Source organism: Ranitomeya variabilis, chromosome 2 (genome assembly GCF_051348905.1).
Source record: "Ranitomeya variabilis isolate aRanVar5 chromosome 2, aRanVar5.hap1, whole genome shotgun sequence".
Taxonomy (NCBI): Eukaryota; Metazoa; Chordata; class Amphibia; order Anura; family Dendrobatidae; genus Ranitomeya; species Ranitomeya variabilis.
This window is the reverse complement of record NC_135233.1, coordinates 723,057,920-723,076,220: the sequence shown is the minus strand read 5'-3', so window position 1 is coordinate 723,076,220 and position 18,301 is coordinate 723,057,920. Positions and strand designations below refer to the sequence as shown.

The following is an 18,301-nucleotide window of genomic DNA, read 5'->3' as shown; positions in this document are numbered from 1 at the left end:
ATGAAAGGATTATTAAGCAGCCGTAGCCATCATCATGGGGTTGTATGTGACTCAGTATGTGATGCCCTCCCTCACCATACAGATAGAAAGCCATATTTGCTCAACCCAGTAGATCCTCATCCTGCGGATCACCCTTACTATGCTCAAAGGAACTCCTACCCAGTAGAATGCATAATGCCCTATGGGGACCAGATTGCTAGCAGTACATTTCCAAGGAGACATTACAATTCCCACCATGAGCTTAAAGATGAGTGTGCTCTAGTGCCCCATGGAAGTGTTGGAAAATGTAACCGACTTCCTACTAACCTCTTGGATCAATTTGAAAGGCAGATTCCTATCAATCGGGATGGATATCACACTTTGCAATACAAAAGGAGTGCAGTGGAACACCGCAGTGACAGTCCTGGTAGGATACGACATTTGGTTCATTCTGTCCAGAAACTGTTCACAAAATCACATTCACTTGAAGGCCCGAGGAAAGGAAGCTCTAATGGAAATAAAGCCAGTCCAGAAGAAAGGCAAACTGTGAGGTATGGCAAACAAAGTAAGAGCAAAGAAAGGAGAGCTGAACTGAAACCGAGAACAAACATTTCAGGGTGGTGGGGTTCACAGGATAACTTAGACAATGATGTCTGCATGTACCATGGTCCCACTGCTGTCATATGGGGAGATGCCCGGACCGCTCCGCGTCTCAGTACTTTATGGAAGCTTATAACACACTTAGCGAACATGCATTAAAGTCATCAAGAAGCAATAATGATGTAAAATGCAACACTTGTACAAACCTAACTGTGAGTTTACCTGTAAGTTTGGACAGCCAGATGCTAAAGAAAAGTTCTTGGGCATCCACACTAACAGTAAGCAGGGCTCGGGAAGTCTACCAGAAACCTGCAATAAACATGGATCAAGCAGTGGTAAAGTGTGACTCATGTCAACAAGAGAGGTCATGCCAGTATCTGCAGGTTCCGCAAGATGAATGGAGCGGGTATACCCCCAAGAGCAAAGAAGAGGAGATTCCATGTCAACGAATGTGCAGTGGCAGCTACATCAAAGCCATGCGAGATGATGACAGCGGGGACTCCGACACAAACAGCCCAAAGCCATCTCCAAAGATTGCAGCACGAAGAGAGAGCTACTTAAGGCTACGCAGCCATCACTCACAGAACTCACTACTCTCAATATCTTCATGTATCACCACATAAATAAGACACCTCCTCCAGTGCCACCCCGTACAACTACAAAACCTTTCATCTCCATCACTGCTCAGAGTAGCACAGAATCTGCCCAAGATGCCTACATGGATGGACATGGACAAAGGGGGGATATGATTAGTCAGTCAGGGCTCAGTAATTCTACTGAGAGTCTGGACAGTATGAAAGTGCTTACAGCCGCTATTGAAGCTGCCAACGCTCAGATTCATGGCCCAGCAAGCCAGCACATGGACAACACCATGACAGTGAACTCCACTTCAACTGTTTCCACCATCACTGCAGATGACAGGAAAAAGAATCAGTTCAGGAAAAACGTATCCATTGGAATTCAGGTTGATGGGCCAGAAGAAGCCGCTATCACAGAGCAGAGAGAGGCTGCCTTCAGATATCAATCAGTAGGAATTCAAGTAGAAGAAAGAGCGTTATGCAGACTGACCCGATCAAACAGTGTTACTGCTGCTGTGCAAGCAGATTTGGACCTCAGGGAGCATTTTGATTGTCCAGTGGAGCTGGCTGACCAGGAATTTCAATACAGCCAGCCATTGATCAAACAGTATTCCAGAGATGCATCTACCTCCACAGTCAGCATCCAGGGCTCAGGCAATCATTACCATGCCTGTGCAGTGGAGAAGGACTTTGATGCTGATTTTGACCCTTCCATACTACCTCCTCCAGACCCCTGGATTGACTCCATTACAGAAGATCCATTGGAAGCAGTTCACCGATCAGTTTGTCATAGAGATGGACACTGGTTTTTAAAACTTCTTCAAGCAGAAAAGGATAGAATGGAGGGTTGGTGTCAACAAATGGAAAGAGAAGAACGGGAAAACGATTTGCCTGATATTATTTTAGAGAAGATTCGAGGTGCGGTTGGCTGTGCCCAGCTCCTGATGTCACAGAAATTCTACCAGTTCCGAGAGCTTTGCGAGGAAAATCTGAATCCTAATGCACACCCAAGACCTACTTCTCAGGATTTAGCTGGGTTCTGGGATATGCTACAATTGTCAATAGAAAACATTAGTATGAAATTTGATGAACTTCATCAGTTTAAGGCCAATAACTCTAAAAAGATGGACTCTATAGATAAAAAGGAGAGAAGGGTCCCTCCTCCCGTGCCGAAGAAGCCATCGAAAGGTCAGGCCCCACTGGTCCGGAACAGATCTCTGGAAAGCACAGAGAGACAGCGGCATGAGTCCTGGAAGCGGCTAATGTCTGCAAAGCGTGCTGCGTCTGTCCGGCAGAATTCAGCTACTGAGAGTGTGGATAGCATTGAGATCTACATCCCAGAGGCGCAAACCAGGCTATGAAGCCATCACAAGCAACACTGGGGGAATATTATATATGTCTATAAAAGGTAACCCTTTTTGCCCTCTACGCTGCTCCGTAGCTCTGTGACGTCACATTTTGAGCACACGCCAGCAGATACTGGCGGACATTTTTTTGTTCAGCCGTAACCAGGGACGCCACCGGCCGGGGCTCCTCTGGTAAGGCTCAGCCGCCTGCACCCCTCGCCACTCCACGTCTCTCCCGGCTTCCAGCTGCACAGCCGCACGCAGCGACTGCATCATCCAGGCACAGACACAGCCTTGTGAGGGTAAGTGTCTTACATTATAGGTACACACGGCAACTTCATACGCTCATACCGTAGTGTTTTATGCCACTACTTAGCGTGGTGCTGTAGGCATCTGTTTTAGTGTAAACAAATGTTGGTTGCGCAAAATACGCGTGCGAATAAGTCCAGCTTGTGTTGAACTTTTTGCCAGGGTTCTAGATTTTTTGTAATTTCCGTCCATTTAGGATTATAGGTCATTGTCACAAAACTGTCAAGTCTTCCATACTTTGTTACTATTGCCATTGCATCTTGATAACGCTGTTGCATGTTGCGGGGGCTACCTTCAAACGACGACGGGAGAATTACTGTTTTTCCAATTGGAATTCCCTTTTCAATTGATTGTTTTTGCAAATGTTCTTGAACGCAGTAGTCTTCAACTTTAAGTTGTTTTTGGTTCATTCTTATGAAATTTAGACGATTAGCTTCAATTTTAACATATCCGTCAACTAAGTACTGTTGTGTCAGTTTCCCACTGTTTAAAATAGGATTGAAGTAATTTCGGACAGACAGAAGAAAACTGTAGTATTGCAGTTGTGTAATTCTTACACGTGGTTTGTTGTAAAGTCGTGCATCCTGTTTATGTTCTTGTTTAATGGCCATGACAATAGAAGGCATTTCAGTACCATTTTGTATAGCCCTCTGTTCCTCCTCAGCTTCGATGTCTTTTAGCATGCGATATGCGGCAGCAAATGGGCTTATTTTTTGCAAATGTACAGCAATTTGGTTCATCAGTTCAGCATCACACTTTTCATTTTCTTTCAGGTTCATCCTTTGTTCTGTAGCCTCATTTGTATCAATGATGTATAATTGTGCAAATTTTGGTGGTTGTCCTATTTCTGGGTGAAGTGTTCCAGTGTGGTGGTAGATCTGGCCGTGAATTTTAAAACAATACGGTCTGAATCCAGGGGGCGGTGCAATGTTGGCAAAAAATGAAGCAAACGCATGAGAACTGTTGATGCTTCTGATATTTTCCATAAAATTTCTACTGTGTTGATGCGTTTCTTTCATCAACTGATCAAACAGACCTGAGTAGTGCGGTCTCAGTAGCATAACTTTTCCTTTATGACAGCATTAAGTAAACTGATTGTCAGATGGTTTTTAATCAATGAAATTCAGAGAGTCGCATTCAGAGTAAACTGCATTCATATTCCCACAGTACTGTTCAAAATTGTACTTTCATTGTCTGTTACATAATGTGCAAGTTGTTGAATATTGTCCTGGGGTTGCCATAGTTGGTAGAGCATTAGTTTTTTATGAATTTGGAGATCATGTTGTTCCTGTTGTACAACGGTTTGTTGTGGTGTCTCCTGTTGGCGACGTTGTCTGTGAGATTCCACATCCTGGGCTTGTCTGGCGGCAGTTTGTTGTGGTGTCTCCTATTCCCGACGTTGTCTATGTGAATCAGCTACTTGTACCTGCCGTGTGGCAGTTTGTTGTGGAGTCCCTGTTGGCGACGTTGTCTGTGATATTCCACATCCTGGGCTTGTCTAGCAGCAGTTTGTTGAAGTGTCTGTTGCTCTCGACATTGTCGTTGCCTTGCTGCTGCTTTTCTGTCATCCTCATTGGCGTATTTTCGGTTACGACCCATTCTAAGATAGAAAGCGTAAATCATGATAGCGTACAGTAAAGAAGTATCTGTGCAGCGCGCTGTGACTGACAGAATGTATTCAGTGAACGGGACTGAACTATGTTGCACTGTGACTGACAGAAAGTGTTCTTTAAACGTGACTGAACTACGTGGCACTGTGACTGACAGAAAATGTTCATTAAACGTGACTGAACTATGACTCACTGATTGACAGAAAGTGTTCATTAAATGTGACTGAACTACGTGGCACTGTGACTGACAGAAAATGTTCAATAAACGTGACTGAACTATGACTCACTGTGACCGAAGTGTTCAATAAACATGACCGAACTACGTGGCACTGTGACTGACAGAAAATGTTCATTAAAAGTGACTGAACTATAACTCACTGATTGACAGAAAGTGTTCATTAAATGTGACTGAACTACGTGGCACTGTGACTGACAGAAAATGTTCAATAAACGTGACTGAACTATGACTCACTGTGACCGAAGTGTTCAATAAACATGACCGAACTACGTGGCACTGTGACTGACAGAAAATGTTCATTAAACGTGACTGAACGTTGATAGAAAGTGTTCATTAACAAGAACAAAAAAGGTAGGGAGCACTACTATAGGGCATATCTAAATAAGGACTAATATGAATGAGGCTGCTGCCTCGTGCACAGAGAAGCTAAACATGTAAGGAGGAAGAGAAAAAGATCCGTGCATACAAGGAGCACACCCAAAATCACAAAGCAATGTTGAAATCATGTGCAATATTTATTAGTAGACATAATAAAACCATTAAAAGACAAAACCCATCACCAAAAGTCCCATATGACTATGACATATAACAATACAATGTCAAGACAAAGTGCAACATATATATGTGTGCACACATAGGTAATTAGCCCAGGAAAACAGTATCAATGCCAATAAATCTTAAATCACGTGAAATCTCACACCGGGCGTCCCCAGGGAGACAGAAGAAAAAGGAACTTAATGCAAGATCACAATAAATCCTGATATAGAAATATAAGCCCCTCTTAGCAAATAGAAAAGTGAGCAGTTCCCTGGTTGTGTAAGAAATGGAGGAATGCTGAAGACAATTGCTAAAAGAGAGGGGAAAAGAGAAAAAAAAGAAAAAAAAGGAGGACGTCCAGAATGAAACAGCCATCCGATTTACCAGACGAATCAGAGAAATGGGCATGAGGGCATGAAGTCCAGAGGTCAATAGCCAAGGGACCGAGGTGATGTGGGGAGCCCCACGCGTATCGCTGCAACCAGCAGCTTCGTCAGGGAAAGTGTGTCAATCAGTGAAGGGGTGTTTAAATCCCGCGCCAATCAGCGACAGGCGCAGTCTGGGGCGAACTGGTGCGGGATTTGAACCACGGGATTTTATTTAGTGTGTTCCACCAACCCTATCACAGTGTATGGGATTTATAAATCTCATGTCCACTGTGCTTCTTCTATTTAACGCTGTGTAAACTCACCCACAGTGCGACTTTACGAGCCACGTCATGTCAATTATCTGCAGCGGAGTCTACGTAATTTCACCCATAACCATTTATTAGATGTGGTAAATCTGCATGGTTCACTGAACAGACATGAGAATTTATCTGCATGATTAGAACGCAATGTTTTGGACACACAGAAAATATGCAAAAAGCTGCTAATTACTGATCGTAGGCACAAAGCATTGCAGAGTATTAGATCAGCGATCTGTCACTGTAAATCTGATATTCCATCCTGAGAGAATGTAAAAGTTTTAAAAAAGTTAATACAAATTATAAAAATATTTAACCCCTTCACCCCCAAGGGTGGTTTGCACGTTAATGACCGGGCCAATTTTTACAATTCTGACCACTGTCCCTTTATGAGGCTATAACTCTGGAACGCTTTGACGGATCTTGGCGATTCTGACATTGTTTTCTCGTGACATATTGTACTTCATGTTAAAGGTAAAATTTATTCGATATAACTTGCGTTTATTTCTGAAAAAAATGGAAATTTGGCGAAAATTTTGAAAATTTTGCAATTTTCCAACTTTGAATTTTTGTGCCCTTAAATCACAGACATATGTCACGCAAAATACTTAATAAGTAACATTTCCCACATGTCTACTTTACATCAGTACAATTTTGGAACCAACATTTTTTTTTGTGACGGAGTTATAAGGGTTAAAAGTTGACCAGCAATTTCTCATTTTTACAACACCATTTTTTTTTAGGGACCACATCTCATTTGAAGTCATTTTGAGGGGTCTATATGATAGAAAATACTCAAGTGTGACACCATTCTAAAAACTGCACCCCTCAAGGTGCTCAAAACCACATTCAAGAAGTTTATTAACCCTTCAGGTGTTTCACAGGAATTTTTGGAATGTTTAAATAAAAATGAACATTTAACTTTTTTTCACACAAAATTTATTTCAGCTCCAATTTGTTTTATTTTACCAAGGGTAACAGGAGAAAATGGACCCCCAAAGTTGTTGTACAATTTGTCCTGAGTACGATGATACCCCATATGTGGGTGTAAACCATTGTTTAGGCGCATGGCAGAGCTTGGAAGGGAAGGAGCGCCATTTGACTTTTCAATGCAAAATTGACTGGAATTGAGATGGGACGCCATGTTGCGTTTGGAGAGCCCCTGATGTGCCTAAACATTGAAACTCCCTACAAGTGACACCATTTTCGAAAGTAGACCCCCTAAGGAACTTATCTAGATGTGTGGTGAGCACTTTGACCCACCAAGTGCTTCACAGAAGTTTATAATGCAGAGCCGTAAAAATAAAAAATCATATTTTTTCACAAAAATGATCTTTTCGCCCCCAATTTTTTATTTTCCCAAGGGTAAGAGAAGAAATTGGACCCCAAAAAATGTTGTGCAATTTGTCCTGAGTACGCTGATACCCCATATGTGGGTGTAAACCATTGTTTGGGCGCATGGCAGAGCTTGGAAGGGAAGGAGCGCCATTTGACTTTTCAATGCAAAATTGACTGGAATTGAGATGGGACGCCATGTTGCGTTTGGAGAGCCCCTGATGTGCCTAAACATTGAAACTCCCTACAAGTGACACCATTTTGGAAAGTAGACCCCCTAAGGAACTTATCTAGATGTGTGGTGAGCACTTTGACCCACCAAGTGCTTCACAGAAGTTTATAATGCAGAGCCGTAAAAATAAAAAATCATATTTTTTCACAAAAATGATCTTTTTGCCCCCAATTTTTTATTTTCCCAAGGGTAAGAGAAGAAATTGGACCCCAAAAAATGTTGTGCAATTTGTCCTGAGTACGCTGATACCCCATATGTGGGTGTAAACCATTGTTTGGGCGCATGGCAGAGCTTGGAAGGGAAGGAGCGCCATTTGACTTTTCAATGCAAAATTGACTGGAATTGAGATGGGACGCCATGTTGCGTTTGGAGAGCCCCTGATGTGCCTAAACATTGAAACTCCCTACAAGTGACACCATTTTGGAAAGTAGACCCCCTAAGGAACTTATCTAGATGTGTGGTGAGCACTTTGACCCACCAAGTGCTTCACAGAAGTTTATAATGCAGAGCCGTAAAAATAAAAAATCATATTTTTTCACAAAAATGATCTTTTTGCCCCCAATTTTTTATTTTCCCAAGGGTAAGAGAAGAAATTGGACCCCAAAAAATGTTGTGCAATTTGTCCTGAGTACGCTGATACCCCATATGTGGGTGTAAACCATTGTTTGGGCGCATGGCAGAGCTTGGAAGGGAAGGAGCGCCATTTGACTTTTCAATGCAAAATTGACTGGAATTGAGATGGGACGCCATGTTGCGTTTGGAGAGCCCCTGATGTGCCTAAACATTGAAACTCCCTACAAGTGACACCATTTTGGAAAGTAGACCCCCTAAGGAACTTATCTAGATGTGTTTTGAGAGCTTTGAACCCCCAAGTGTTTCACTACAGATTATAACGCAGAGCCGTGAAAATAATTTTTTTTTTTTTCTCAAAAATGATTTTTTAGCCCCCAGCTTTGTATTTTTACAAGGGTAACAGAATAAATTGGACCCCAAAATTTGTTTTCCAATTTGTCCTGAGTACGCTGATACCCCATATGTGGGGGGGAACCACTGTTTGGGCGCATGACAGAGCTCGGAAGGGAAGGAGCGCCATTTGGAATGCAGACTTAAATGGATTGGTCAGCAGCCGTCACGTTGCATTTGCAGAGCCCCTGATGTACCCAAACAGTACAAACCCCCCACAAGTGACCCCATATTGGAAACTAGACCTCCCAAGGAACTTATCTAGATGTGTTTTGAGAACTTTGAACCCCCAAGTGTTTCACTAAAGTTTATAGCGCAAAGCCGTGAAAATAAAAATTCTTTTTTTTTTTCACAAAAATGATTTTTTAGCCCCCAGTTTTGTATTTTCACAAGGGTAACAGGATAAATTAGACCCCAAAAGTTGTTGTCCAATTTGTCCTGAGTACGCTGATACCCCATATGTCGGGGGGAACCACTGTTTGGGCGCATGACAGAGCTCGGAAGGGAAGGAGCGCCATTTGGAATGCAGCCTTAAATGGATTGGTCTGCAGGCGTCACGTTGCATTTGCAGAGCCCCTGATGTACCCAAACAGTACAAACCCCCCACAAGTGACCCCATATTGGAAACTAGACCTCCCAAGGAACTTATCTAGATGTGTTGTGAGAACTTTGAACCCCCAAGTGTTTCACTACAGTTTATAATGCAGAGCCGTGAAAATAAAACATCTTTTTTTTCCCACAAAAATTATTTTTAGCCCCCCAAATTTTTATTTTCCTAAGGATAACAAGAGAACTTGGACCCCAGAAGAAGTTGTTCAATTTGTCCCGAGTACGCTGATAACACATATGTTGGGGTAAACCCCTTTTTGGGCGCACGGGAGAGCTCGGAAGGGAAGGAGCACTGTTTTACTTTTTCAACGCAGAATTGGCTGGAATTGAGATTGGACGCCATGTCGCGCTTGGAGAGCCCCTGATGTGCCTGGACAGTGGAAACCCCCCAATTCTACCTGAAACCCTAACCCAAACACACCCCTAACCCTAATCCCAAGGGTAACCCTAACCACACCCCTAGCCCTGACACACCCATAATTCTAATCCCAACCCTAATCCAAACGTAAATGTAATCCAAACCCTAACCCTAACTTTAGCCCCAACCCTAACTTTAGCCCCAACCCTAACTTAACCTCCAACCCTAGCCCTAACCCTAACCCTAAACGTGACTGAAATACGTGGCACTAAAATACGTGGCACTGAAATACGTGGCACTGAAATACGTGATACGTGGCACTTAAATACGTGGCACTTAAATACGTGGCACTGAAATACGTGGCACTGAAATACGTGGCACAGAAATACGTGGCACTGAAATACGTGGCACTGAAATACGTGGCACTGAAATACGTGGCACTTAAATAAGTGGCACTGAAATATGTGATATGTGGCACTTAAATACGTGGCACTGAAATACGTGGCACTGAAATACGTGGCACTTAAATACGTGGCACTGAAATATGTGATACGTGGCACTTAAATACGTGGCACTGAAATACGTGGCACTGAAATACGTGGCACTTAAATACGTGGCACTTAAATACGTGGCACTTAAATACGTGGCACTTAAATACGTGGCACTTAAATACGTGGCACTGAAATATGTGATACGTGGCACTTAAATACGTGGCACTGAAACACGTGGCACTGAAATACGTGATACGTGGCACTGAAATACGTGGCACTGAAATACGTGGCACTGAAATACGTGCAACTGAAATACGTGGTACTAAAATATGTGGCACTGAAATACGTGATACGTGGCACTGAAATACGTGGCACTGAAACACGTGGCACTGAAATACGTGATACGTGGCACTGAAATACATGGCACTGAAATACGTGGCACTGAAATACGTGGCACTGAAATACGTGGCACTGAAATACGTGGCACTATGACTGTCAGAAAATGTTCATTAAACGGTTAGGGGTGAGGTTAGGGGTAGAGTTAGGGTTAGGGTTTGGATCCCTTTATCACCTTGATGGTGGTGGGTGGCTTTTCAGTGTGTTTTCTGTTTTTTTTCGATAAAAATGCATGCGTTTTTAACGCAAACAAACGCATGTGCTTAAAAACGCAAGAAAATACTGCAGGTTGTATTTCTGAAAATGAACGCATGCAGAAAAAAACCGCATGCGTTTGAAAACGCGACCAAACGCGTACAAAAAAACCGCATGCGTTTTCAATGTTAAATATAGGGAAAAAACGCATGCGTTTTTTTGTGCAAAAAACGCTGCAGACAAAAACGGAAGTGTGAAACCAGCGACGGTTTTTATAGCAAAAAAGTTTTTGCGTCTCCACATTTTGAGACCTATAATTTTTCCACATTTGCTCCACAGAGTCATGTGAGGTCTTGTTTTTTGCGGGACGAGTTGACGTTTTTATTGGTAACATTTTCGGACACGTGACCGTTTTTGATCGCTTTTTATTCCGATTTTTGTGAGGCAGAATGACCAAAAACCTGCTATTCATGAATTTCTTTTGGGAGAGGCGTTTATACCGTTCCGGGTTTGGTAAAATGGATAAAGCAGTTTTATTCTTCGGGTCAGTACGATTACAGCGATACCTCATTTATATCATTTTTTTTATGTTTTGGCGCTTTTATACGATAAAAACTATTTTATAGAAAAAATAATTATTTTGGTATCGCTTTATTCTCAGGACTATAACTTTTTTATTTTTTTGCTGATGATGCTGTATGGCGGCTTGTTTTTTGCGGGACAAGATGACGTTTTCAGCGGTACCATGGATATTTATATCAGTCTTTTTGATCGCGTGTTATTCCACTTTTTGTTCGGCGGTATGGTAATAAAGCGTTGTTTTTTGCCTCGTTTTTTTTTTTTTTTTCTTACGGTGTTTACTGAAGGGGTTAACTAGTGTGGCAGTTTTATAGGTTGGGTCGTTACGGACGTGGCGATACTAAATATGTGTACTTTTATTGTTTTTTTTTTTAATTTAGATAAAGAAATGTATTTATGGGAATAATATTTTTTTTTTTTTTTTCATTATTTTGGAATATTTTTTTTATTTTTTTTTACACATTTGGAAATTTTTTTTTTTACTTTTTTACTTTGCCCCAGGGGGGGACAATACAGATCGGTGATCTGCCAGTTTGCATAGCACTCTGACAGATCACCGATCTGCGAGAAGTACAGGCTGCTTCACAGTGCCTGCTCTGAGCAGGCTTCTGTGAAGCCACCTCCCTCCCTGCAGGACCCGGATCCGCGGCCATCTTGGATCCGGGTCTGGAGCAGGCAGGGAGGGAGGTAAGACCCTCGCAGCAACGCGATCACATCGCGTTGCTGCGGGGGGCTCAGGGAAGCCCGCAGGGAGCCCTCTCCCTGCGCGATGCTTCCCTGCATCGCCGGCACATCGCGATCATGTTTGATCGCGGTGTGCCGGGGGTTAATGTGCCGGGGGCGGTCCGTGACCGCTCCTGGCACATAGTGCCGGATGTCAGCTGCGATATGCAGCCGACACCCGGCCGCGATCGGCCGCGCTCCCCCCGTGAGCACGTCATAGATCGGCTATGACGTACTATCCCGTCGGCGGTCATACGGGCCCACCCCACCTCGACGGGATAGTACGTCGGATGTCAGGAAGGGGTTAAAATATATATACCATATATACTCGTGTATAAGCTGAGTTTTTCAGCACATCATACTCATCTACCTGCGCGCCCTCGGTGCTGGCACTGCATCTCGTTCCGGACGCCGGCGCCTGCCTGCAGCTCTTCCTGTGCTCAGCGGACATGTGGTATCGCTCATTAAGGTGATGAATATGGACGCATCTCCACTCCCATAGGTGTGGAGCGCATATTCATCACCTTAATGAGCGGTACCACGTGACCGTTGAGCACAGAAAGAGCTGCAGGCAGGCGCCGGAATGAGATGCAGTGTCAGCACCCAAGGCACACAGGTAGGTGAGCATAATGATTGTTTTTTTTCTCAATAGGAAACATGCACACAGGGATAGGGAATAAAGAGGCATGCATACAGGGACGGAACTGGGATTCATGCATACAGGGACAGAATGGGGGAGGCATTCATACCAGGACAGGGAAGGGGGAGGTAGGCATACAGGGACTGAACGGGGTAGGCATGCAGGCAGGGAGGCATTCATACCAGGACAGGGGAGAGGGAGGCATGCATACAATGACAGGAACAGTGGAGTCATGCAGACAGGGATGGGGAGGCATTCATACCAGGAAGGGGGAGGCATGCATACAATGACAGGGACAGGGGAGGCATTCATACCAGGACAGGGAAGGGGGAGCCATGCATAGCAGGACAGGGATGAGGGGACAATGCATACCCGGCTGATACACGAGTCAATAAGCTTACCCACCTTTCCGTGGCAAAAGTAGGTGCCTCGGCTTATACTCGAGTATATATGGTATATATATATATATATATATATATATATATATATATATATATATATATATATACACAGTACAGAGAAAAAGTTTGGACACACCTTCTCATTTAAAGATTTTTCTGTATTTTCATGACTATGAAAATTGTAAATTCACACTGAAGGCACCAGAACTATGAATTAACACATGTGGAGTTATATACCTAACAAAAAAGTGTGAAACAACTGAAAATATGTCTTATATTCTAGGTTCTTCAAAGTAGCCACCTTTTGCTTTGATGACTGCTTTGCACACTCTTGGCATTCTCTTGATGAGCTTCAAGAGGTAGTCACCGGAAATGGATTTCACTTCACAGGTGTGCCCTGTCAGGTTTAATAAGTGGCATTTCTTGCCTTATAAATGGTGTTAGGACCATCAGTTGTGTTGTGCAGAATTCTGGTGGATACACAGCTGATAGTCCTACTGAATAGACTGTTAGAATTTGTATTATGGCAAGAAAAAAGCAGCTAAGTAAAGAAAAACGAGTGGCCATCATTACTTTAAGAAATGAAGGTCAGTCCGAAAAATTGGGAAAACTTTGAAGGTGTTTTGCACATTGCTAAAACCATCAAGAGATACAAAGAAACTGGCTCACATGAGGATCGCCCCAGGAAAGGAAGTCCAAGAGTCACCTCTGCTTCTGAGGATAAGTTTATCCGAGTCACCAGCCCCAGAAATCGCAGGCTAACAGCAGCTCAGATTAGAGACCAGGTCAATGCCACACAGAGTTCTAGCAGCAGACACATCTCTACAACTGTTAAGAGGAGACTTTGTGCAGCAGTCCTTCATGGTAAAATAGCTGCTAGGAAACCACTGCTAAGGACAGGCAACAAGCAGAAGAGACTTGTTTGGGCTAAAGAACACAAGGAATGGACATTAGACCAGTGAAAATCTGTGCTTTGGTCTGATGAGTCCAAATTTGAGATTTTTGGCTCCAACCACCGTGTCTTTGTGCGACGCAGAAAAGCTGAACGGATGGACTCTACATGCCTGGTTCCCACCATGAAGCATGGAGGAGGAGGTGTGATGGTGTGGGGTGCTTTGCTGGTGACACTGTTGTGGATTTATTCAAAATTGAAGGCATACTGAACCAGCATGGCTACCACAGCATCTTGCAGCGGCATGCTATTCCATCCGGCCTGTGTTTAGTTAGATCATCATTTATTTTTTAACAGGACAATGACCCCAAACACATCTCCAGGCTGTGTAAGGGCTATTTGACCAAGAAGGAGAGTGATGGGGTGCTACGCCAGATGATCTGGCCTCCACAGTCACCAGACCTGAACTCAATCGAGATGGTTTGGGGTGAGCTGGACTGCAGAGTGAAGGCAAAAGGGCCAACAAGTGCTAAGCTTCTCTGGAAACTCCTTCAAGATTGTTGGAAGACCATTTCCGGTGACTACCTCTTGAAGCTTATCAAGAGAATGCCAAGAGTTTGCAAAGCAGTCATCAAAGCAAAAGGTGGCTACTTAGAATAACCTAGAATGTAAGACACAATTTCAGTTGTTTCACACTTTTTTGTTAAGTATATAATTCCACATGTGTTAATTCATAGCTTTGATGCCTTCAACGAGAATTTACAATTTTCATAGTCATGAAAATACAGAAAAATCTTTAAATGAGGTGAGTCCAAACTTTTGCCCTGTACTGTATATATATATATATATATATATATATATATATATATATATATATATATATATATATCTATATATACATAGATATTAATCCAATAAATACATTAACAAGAAAGTACTCATTTTTGGTCACGGTGCAGAGATAACACCTGCTGCTCGGTAATGGCGGACAGTATATGGCGATATAATGAGAACACACACCTTTTATACCTGCGGCCTTCCAGGACCTTGCCAGTGGTCCAATCAGAGCCGCTTGAGGACCTGAGCATGTGACCTCCGACCTCCAATGAAAGGTCATCTCACGGGCATGCTCAGTAGGCAAAAAGCAGTCCCTGGAGCATCTGCTCGCCTCTGACTAATGCTGGTTACAGTAGCTGGACCTTGGACGGCAGCATCAGCTTGCGCAAGACAATGGGACCGACATCTCTGCTGAGCAGGCTCCTCTGCGGCTGGGAAAGAATGGGAGAAAGCAGAGGACATGGTTCGAGATTCCCCCTGTGTAGCGTTGGGAACTCAACACCTAACGCTAGTTAACCCCTTCAGTGAACACTGTTAAGAAAAAAAAGGAGGTAAAAAAATATGCTTTATCATTATGCCGCCAAACAAAAAATGGAATGAAATCCAAACAAAAAGTGGAATGAAATCCAATCAAAAAGAGCAATGTAAATAAAAATAGCATCTCTGAAAACGTCATCTTATCCCACAAAAAATAAGCCGTCAGTCAGTAGAAAAAAAGAAGTAATTACTCTCAGGCCGGCCTCACACTCAGCGTATGTAAATACGGTCCGTTTTTTACGGCCGTAATACGCAGAAAAGTCCCCAAAGTAGTGGTCTGTATGTCATCCGTAGGCAGGGTGTGTCAGCGTATTTTGCGCATGGCATTCTCCGTATGTAATCCGTATGGCATCCGTACTGCGATATTTTCTCGCAGGCTTGCAAAACCGACATCTATTGGATTTATGTGCTCAAATGTTCTTTACAACATATATACAGTATGTATATATATATATATATATATATATGTCATTGAGACACACATATATATATATTCTGTATTTATATTTAATTCAGCGCGAGATATGTGAAAAGCCGGTAATTCAATTGCCGGTGTTCTGAAATTTGTCGGCATGTCGTAGATAGTAGGGATGGGCGAGGCTACGGAGTCACGTGGCGCAAACTGACCAATCACGGCCAAGCAACAGCTGAAGATGCAGGGTGGAGAGAAGAGGAGCTCTGGGCGGCAACATGCCTGAAAATTTCAGGGACGGGCGTGAGTATGGCACCTGGGGGCCTGGTTAAAACCACAATAGTGAGGGAGGGGGCGTGACAAAGGGAGGGGGGCGTTACTATGCTCAGAAATTTCAGGGCGTCTTCATTTCTGCAAAGGGGGGTGATTAAAGCAGCGGGGAGTGACTACATGCCGAGAAGGGGAGTGTATACATGCCCAGAAATTTCACCAGAGGGCGTGATTAAGGCAGGGGGGAGTATATACATGCCCAGGAAGGAATTGAACACTCAGGACAGATAGCCGAGAGGAGAAAAGCAGTTATGGAGGACGCTACGGCGGTGAGTGCGCTACGACTGCGATCATCGCTCCATCTGAATGAGCCCCTATCTCATCTCTCTCTGTGAATGTGCCCCTATGGTAGTGACTGTGATCATAGCTCCATGTGAACTGATTTATGGGGGAGAATTTATTCTGCGCAATAAATGTCATGCGGGCTATTAATGGTGGTCTGCACGTGCGCATTTCTGCTTACGGGGTACTATGGGGTGTCTTAGGGTGCAGGTGCTATTACAGGAGTTTAAAGGGTGTCGTTATTGTATTATTAACACTTATTGCAGATAGCTGAGAGGGGGGCGGAGAAAGGGGGAGAGGTGGGTGTGTTTTCCCAGATCTTCCTGGATCTGTCTGGAAAGATCATAACTGCGGAGAAAGGGGGAGAGGTGGGTGTGTTTTCCCAGATCTTCCTGGATCTTTCTGGAAAGATCAGAACTGCGGAGAAAGGGGGAGAGGTGGGTGTGTTTTCCCAGATCTTCCTGGATCTTTCTGGAAAGATCAGAACTTTATTGATGTCTGTCGACCCCCTGATACATCAATACACCTCTGGACAAATTAATACACACCTCAACACTTCCCTACATCCACCAACACATCAATACACTTTGCCCGGAGCAGGATCGGTCAGTATTTCACTCTCACGGGCAAGAGAACGCTCAGTGTAAAGTAGGTCTAATGTCATTTACACCAAAAAGTGTTAAAACTGTGTTTCTTTTAGACGGCTGGTGTTAGTCTGCTTCTGTTCTTTGTGGAGTGGATGCTCTATGTATGAGACCTGCAATATTCCTCTATGGCCCCATCACCATTCTGTCATGTGGAGTTAACCTTTTTTATAATTTTGTTTCCAGATGGTCAGCTGTTCTTCAGTCATCGTTTGGTGGTTAAAACTCCAGAGCAGGCACGGAAGATCTTCGAACAATTCCATTCGTCTCCACTGGGAGGACATGGTGGATTTGTTAAAACTCTATCTGCAATATCTACAAGGTTTTTTTGGAAAGGAATGTCTGTCGATATTCAACAATGGGTAAATATTTATTGTAAAAATAATTGGTTTGTTTCTACAAATTTATCACAGATTGATATACCACCAGTAGCAGGACAAGTATAATGGCCCCTTCACAAGAGTGTTTTGGTTTGTGCAGTAGTATAAACCCATTTAATTCAATGGCCCTCTGTTAATGAGAGCTTCCCTGCTATGTTTTTAAATAAAACATAGCAAGCAATGTTTCTCTGCGTTTTTACCCAAGACCATGCCAATACTGGTTAATGTCCCTTTGGTAACTTAAAAGAACAACTGTGTCTTTTTTTTTTACGTTATTCATAGAAAGCACCACCCACACATAAGGCTACATTCACATGGACATGAGTTAGATTGGGTAATTAGGACCCTAAAAATCATCACATATGGCCCCCAAAACCTTCAAGATTCCTAACACATGCGTAGCAATGAATAGCTTTTACATACATGAATCATACACTGACTTTTTAAGGGTCTGTCCACATGGCCGTTATTTTAAGCGTGTAGGAACTAATTCCCTCGAACAAGCGTCCCCGGACGCAACCACCAACTAAGAGACTGGCGAACCTCCGGGGAGATGGCGATAAGGCGGTCCAGCGAGTTCAAGGAACGATCCCACTGGGACAAGATGAATCTTTTTAGACAACGGGAATGAAACTGAGCTAACGGCACTGCCTCCATCGCCGAAACTAGGAGTCCCATGACACGCATACAAGCGCGCAGCGTCATCCTTTCCGTCCGTTGCACAGCCTCAAAGTGGTGACGAATGGAAACCTGTTTCTCCATAGGAAGAAACACCCGGGTCCGTCGAGTGTCGAGGATCATCCCCAGAAACTGAACAGATTGAGACGGGATCAACGCCGACTTCTTCCAGTTGACAATCCAGCCGAACTGCTGCAGATAATGAAGAGCAAGATCCCTGGCCTTCTCCGTGTCCGAACTGGAGGGCGCAACAAGCAGTAAGTCACAAAAGCTGGAGTCCCTCCGGGCAATTCCCGGACAGGCCCCAGTATCCGCCGCAACCAACGGCGGGGCGACGACCACCTCACCTGCAGATGCAGTCACCGCAGAGGGAGTGGATTTCTCCACAGCCGCTTTCAGCAATGACAGGAATTAATTTACAGGCCCTCCATTACCCCAAGCGGCAACGCAGTTGCCCTCACTTGGAAAAGGCGCAGGGGCCAGGTCCCTCGAGACGACGACCTCC

General features: G+C 43.7%; 1 pseudogene; it reads left to right on the top strand.

Moving 5' to 3' along the window:
- On the top strand, window positions 1–2,518 carry LOC143803940 (disks large-associated protein 1 pseudogene; annotated as a pseudogene).
- Window positions 2,519–18,301: the final 15,783 nt, after the last annotated feature.